The sequence below is a fragment of the Mastomys coucha genome, unplaced genomic scaffold (assembly GCF_008632895.1).
Source record: "Mastomys coucha isolate ucsf_1 unplaced genomic scaffold, UCSF_Mcou_1 pScaffold7, whole genome shotgun sequence".
Lineage (NCBI taxonomy): Eukaryota > Metazoa > Chordata > Mammalia > Rodentia > Muridae > Mastomys > Mastomys coucha.
The window spans coordinates 63,218,714-63,225,100 of NW_022196913.1; the positions used below are offsets into that span (position 1 = coordinate 63,218,714).

Sequence of the window (6,387 nt, forward strand, 5' to 3'; positions counted from 1 at the left end):
TGGTAATTGGAGAAATAGGTCCAACATTGTACAATCCATATATACTTTCAGCTTGTTTGTTCATGACAATGTCTTGCTGCATACAACATAATGGTTTTGAAATCTTGCTTCTCCTATCTCAGCCTCTCTATTAGTAGTATTTCTATTTCATGTTTTTACACTATACTATGGTTTTCAGAACAGCTTACATATTTCAAAAGTATTTATATACCCAAAAGAAATGTAGACAATTAACTTGGTAGATGACTTGTAAGAGAACAACAAAGAGTGAGACTGAATGCTTTGCTTGACATTTGTAACTCTTGTATCAAGTTTGAAGAAGAGGACTTTATAAGTTACTCTTTCTCTGAAATGAATGCTTTTCCAAATTATCATAGCCAATGAACCAGATTCTTACCCTCACCTAATGTCTGTGCCACCCTCCAAGCAGAACCATTGTTCATTGAAACAGTTGGTGAATGACTTTATGGACAGACCATCTTAATACATACACCATTTCTTAAATGAATGTAACTTGTTCTCTGTGGGCTGAGAATAAAGTCATTCACTCAAGTCAATTAGCTTTGATCATAGCAGGATGTCTGTATCCAAAAATCATGCGTACAGTTCATTCCTCGGCACAGCAGAACTGTCAACTCTCAGCTTAGCTACGATGGAGGTAAAATCCTTTGGTGATGTGAGGGTCATTGAAGTACAGCCTTATTACAATGAAGTCCAATGATTAAAATTGTTCTTATTTTGGGCTTGTACCACAGTAAGAGCAAAGATTTTAAGCTCTACTAAATACAAAACAAGTGAACAAAAAGACTTTATATATTTATGTTCATTTAAAAAATACTAGTAGTGATGTATTATTTTGAAATATACAGTTAATATGTTTGAAGTTATTTAAAATTTATATTCAGAAAAATGTATGTATTTTCAGTATTACTGTAGACAAGCTTCTGCATAAGACTGTTAAATTGATTGTTGTTTTATATCAAACAACTTTTATAATACTCATTTTTATTGTTATAATATTTTATAAATTTTAAATATGACAAAAAAAAAAAGAAACACACCTCTTTGGTAAAGGCTCCCCCCCACTGAGAGTCGAAGGCGGCCCTGCACAGACTGAGCCGAGAGAGCTGCTGGACCTGTGAGTTCATTGTTATCCACTCAATTTTGATGATGTGAACACAGAGACCATTGTAGTTCTGACCTAGAATGGTCACAGCACAGATACACAGTGGAATTTCATAAAACCATAAGGAAATCATTGTGATGCACGCAGGACATGGATGGGCCAGGAAATCATGTTACGTTAAATAAGTCAGACTTAGTGACTAGTACATGCTTCTCCTATGTGTTGGACCTAGTTCTGTTTTGTTTTGGGGAAACAGGCTTTCGCTCTATAGCTCTAGCTGGCTGGGAACTTACTGTAGACCACTGTGACCCTGAACTCACAGAGACCGGCTTGTCTCTTTCAGTGCTGGGATTAAAGGTGTGTAGCACAGTGCTGGTGGAACCTAGAGTTAACTCTGTGTGTGTGTGTGTGTGTGTGTGCATGTATATGTGCACGCATGTGTGTCGTGTGTATATCTGTGTGTCTGTGTGGTTTGTGTGTGTCTGTGTGAGTGTGTGTGCATGTGAGTGTGTGTCCATGTGAGTGTGTGTGAGTATGTGTTCGAGTGTGTCTGTGTGTGCACATGCACACATATGTAGGACATAAAACTAGAAGAGAAAGTAGAGCATGAGGGGGAAAGAGATATGAACAGACAGGAGGGAAGAAAAGTCCGTCTAGTGGAGCACGTGATGAGAAGGCAGGAGGGGCTCTGGGAGAGCAGAAGGGGGCTCCGGGAGAATGAATAAATGTGGGAAGAGAACGAGGGAAGAAAATGAATTTGGAACAAAGTGTAATGACACACACGAATGGCAATGCCATAATGCAATCCATATTTTATATGCTAATCTGCCTTTTTGTTTTTTAAGGGAAAGAGGCAGCTGCCAGTGTGGCGATCTTGTTGAGGTTCCCAGTGTGCAGAGCCATGGGGTTCCCAGTGTGCAGAGCCATGGGGTTCCCAGTGAGCAGAGCCATGAGTCAAAGGTGAGGCTGGACCCTTGGCTCTGTTGTGGTTCTTTTTCTTCCACCCTTCTCCACCCTTCTTCCACCCTGTCAACCCCTAGCACTGAGTAGGAGAGGAAGCAGATAGAGGGGAAGAGGGATGACTACTTCCTGCTGATTGGGGCATTGAGTTCCCTGGGGCAAGTTTGATCTTTGTCGTCATCAGGATATCTAATTTCTTCCTTTTGTCTCTTCGAACACAACTACTTAACAAACTCCAACCAACCACCAACGGGCCACCCAGCCCCTTCTATTGGGGCTCAGGTATTTATATATCCTCTGAAAAGTCCCCACAATCCCAAAGGTCACACTATTGCAGAAACTATCTGCAGCTGGCAAAACCACACCTCTGCTAGAGCATGAGGCAAATCGTAGTCAGCCGCTGGGGAACAATCTGAAGCAGTCTCATGTCCCACACCTGGGGTTAAAACAAAAACATATTCATGTAATAGTTCTGTTTTTTAAAGAAACCAAAATCACGAAATTCTCACTATAGAAAGTCATCTTTGCCGGGCAGTGGTGGCGCACGTCTTTAATCCCAGCACTTGGGAGACAGAGGCAGGCAGATTTCTGAGTTTGAGGCCAGCCTGGTCTACAGAGTGAGTTCCAGGACAGCCAGGGCTATACAGAGAAACCCTGTCTTGAAAAAAACCAAAAAAAAAAAAAAAAAAAAAAAAAAAAAAAAAAAAAAGTTATCCTTGTGCTCACTTCAGCAGCACATATACTAAAATTGGAACGATACCGAGAAGATTAGCATGGCTCCTGCGCAAGGATGACATGCAAATTCGTGGTGTTCCATTTTTTTAAAAAAATAAAATAAAATAAAGTCATCCTTACACATTATGGAGCCTCAGGCATTGTGTTACAGATACAGTTCACAGGCTGAGTTCTGAAGGCACACGATGGTAGAGAAGCTCTGTTTGTCTCCTAGAAAGCCTACGTCAGAGGCCTGAACCAGGTGAGTGCCACAGTGCGCATGCCTTACGGGTACCCTGGGCCCTAGCCCCCTCCATCATGCCTTACGGGAACCCTGGGCCCCGCCCCTCCATCATACCTTACGGGTGCCCTGGGCCCTAGCCCCCTCCATCATGCCTTACGGGAACCCTGGGCCCCAGCCCCCTCCATCAGAAGGAAAGGGTACTTAGAATAGACCGTCAAGACAGCTGCAAGACTTGGATATCAGTGAAGGTGTAATGGAAGTCTGACAAGAGGGATGGTCTGATGGTTCAGTGATGCCTTTGAAGTACTGTGAAGGTGGGCACGTTAATGGTCCCAAGAATAAAGGACTTTAGAGCGAATCTCCCTGGGAGGAAGACCTCCCAGCCACCTGTCCCCCTAGTCTCCAGGGGCTTTCTCAGTCTGACACAGAACCTGAAGGACGCAGCTTCTCGGGCTGTCACTATGAAGGATTTGGCTTTTTAAGAAAAGATTTGTGAAGCCAGGGATACTTCTAAAATGTAGAGACATTATTTTTATTGTTTTTAAATTTGGAGGACACAAATGTGGGTGCGCCTGGCTTTTTATGTAAGTACTGAGGATTTGGGATTTGAACTTGGGTCCTCATGCTTGCCTAACAACCACTCATCTACTGAGGCTTCTCCCCAGCGTCTAAGTGTTTTCAGATGTAAGTATGTTAAAAAAAAATAGAGCAAGCCGGCAAAGGGCTACAGACGTAAAAGCATATATCACAAGTGTATGTGGAGAGATATGTAGCTTGTACCCTAACTGTGTAATGATGTCATGCAAAAAATATTATGAGGTCATTTAGTTTTTAATTCATGAGAAGTCTTTACAATATTAATCCATGATAGGTGATACAGTCCAGAAATGGAATGAACAGCTTTAAAATTGTACGATGGCCTTCCCCCCTCCCCGCCCTGTCAGTGTGCCTTTGTCTAGATGTCCATCAGCATCCCTGGAGAGGATGTCAAGGTGCTAAATTTGAAGCCCCTTTTAGCAAGTGTTCTCTGAGCCGCATAGCTGCCCCATCTGGCCTTAACAAGTCCTGGTATTAAGTATGCTTTCTGGGCTCCTGTTTCTATAATTTGCAAAGATTTTTTTTTCCAGAAATGCCTTGCTAGCCATCTGCATGCTTTGAATGTCAAGGGAGGGAGGGAGGTCATCTCTCTCTCTCTCTCTCTCTCTCTCTCTCTCTATCTCTCTATCTATCTATCTTCTCTCTTCTCTCTTTCTCTCTTTTACTTAGGTGATTAGTTTACCAAAGAGGGTGAATGTGTTTGAAGAAAGGCTGGTTGGCAATGGCTGCCCTATGATGCTGGTTATATAGTATTTATACTGTGTAGGCTTTGCTTGTCCTGTCTCCCTCCTCCTCCTCCTTCCCCTCCTCCTCTTCCTCCTTCTTCTCCTCCATCACCACCTTCTCCCTCTCCTCTTCCTCCTCCTCTCCCACCTCCTCCCTTTCCTCCCATTTCCTTCCCTTCCCCACCCCCTCTTCCTCCTTTACTGAGACAGAGTCCCCCGTGAATCCCAGGCAGACCCTGAACTTACAGTCCTCCTACCTCAGCCCCCAGAGTGTTGATATTCTAGGCATATGCTACTGCATCTGGCTAGAGAGTCTGTTGTTTCTGTATCAATTTGACTTTACGGATTTCGCTGAGCTTTTGTAACTCACAGAGGTGCAGCTGTCTTGGCTGAACAGTGTTGAAATTAGCATCAGACTGCATCGGGCTGCCCAGCTCCAGTAATAGCCACTGGGCAGGACAAGTTTGCTACTGGTGGGTCTGACGAGGTAGGCCGTTAGGTTAGGTTCTCGCTGGCGAACGGGAGCCATTGTGTATAGTCTGTCCCATAGCCCAAGTATGTGAAGAATCTGGCAAAAAATTTCTCTGGTATGTGACTCCACTACACTATCCCAAGCACTTGTGGCATTGAAGTGTCTGTGAAACTACCCATTCATTATGTGTGTGTGTATGCGTGCATTTTCATCTTTAACAGTGTTTTATCTGTAGATTCAGTGAGTGACAGACTAGCGTAGAACAGGGCCTTGTTGAGAGCTGGCGAGCCTGCCAGCTGGCCCCGTGGCCAGCTTGGCTAAGGAGGCTTTTCCTAACACCTGGTCCCAATCAGCAGCGGATTCTTGAAGGCAGGCCAAGCAGGTTCTTGGAGTGAAATACCTACCCCACTCTGGATCCAGGCAGACAGGGGTGGGAAGGCAGTGGACAGTGGGGGGCCTTGTGAGGGGAGCTTAGAGACACGTACCTTCACGCATGTGTTCATGGAAACTCAACCGTGGCAGTCCTGGTCCCTTGCTTCTGAGCCACTGAGGGACACAGGAGGAGTCTCAGAGCCTTTCTGGGACTTTCATAATCAAAACAAGCAGACACTTATTTTCTTTCTTTCTTTCTTTCTTTTTTTTTATATCTGCTGAAGGTCCCTTTATTTAAATATTTGTTTATTTGGTGTGTGCGTGGCCTGCACGCCATGGTGAGCACATGAAGGTCAGAGGACAATTTACAGGACTCAGTTCTCTCTCGGCTCTGGCTGGCCACGGGCCCAGGCAGCCTCCTGTGAGGGCCATCCTCACAGGGTTTTTCTGTATAGCCCTGGCTGTCCTGGAACTCACTCTGCAGACCAGGCTGGTCTCGAACTCAGAAATCCGCCTGCTTCTGCCTCCTAAGTGCTGGGATTAAAGGCATGCGCCACCACCGCCCGGGCTTTATTTTCTTTCTTTCTTTTGTTCATCTTGTTAGAAACTATGTCTTGGCTGACCTGGAACTTACTGAGGTACAGATTGGGCTGGGCTGGAACTCACTGAGATCTGCCTCCCCTGGGCTGGGCTCAAAGGTGTCCACCACCGTGCCTAGTGGAAACACGCTTCTTGTGTAGTTTTTAGATGCTCACTGAATTCCACCCACAAATCCACTTCCCCAGGCCCTGTTCCCCCTCATCGGTCTGCCTGCCTGACATTGTCTAGCGACGAACCCCCACCTCCCGTGCGGAGTCTTCCCGGGAAACACAATGCCTTTCTCTAGACTTAGACCCCTATGCTGTTCTCCCATCTTCTGACTTACAGTCTATGGTGTGTGTCCACGCCTGGCTGGGACACTGAGGTGACAAAGTTCTTGTGAACACGTCAGCATCACCTCTGCCTCTGAGGACCCACAGATGAGCATTTCCTGACTGCGACTGAGTCCCTCGGGGATCTCTCTGTTTCAGACTGGAGGCCCCAAGCTGGTGGATTCTGGTTTGGAGTCTGTTTACACAGCTCCTGCACGGCACAGCCCTCCTGTTACAGTTCCGCACCACGTGCTCAGCACTCATAG

The 6,387-nt window shown here is 45.4% G+C and overlaps 1 non-coding gene across 1 annotated transcript; it reads left to right on the top strand.

Moving 5' to 3' along the window:
* Nucleotides 1-2,804: 2,804 nt before the first annotated feature.
* On the top strand, nucleotides 2,805-2,909 carry LOC116082829. Its single transcript, XR_004115461.1, has one exon. It is a non-coding gene; the product is annotated as a U6 spliceosomal RNA (small nuclear RNA).
* The last annotated feature ends 3,478 nt before the right edge of the window (nucleotides 2,910-6,387 follow it).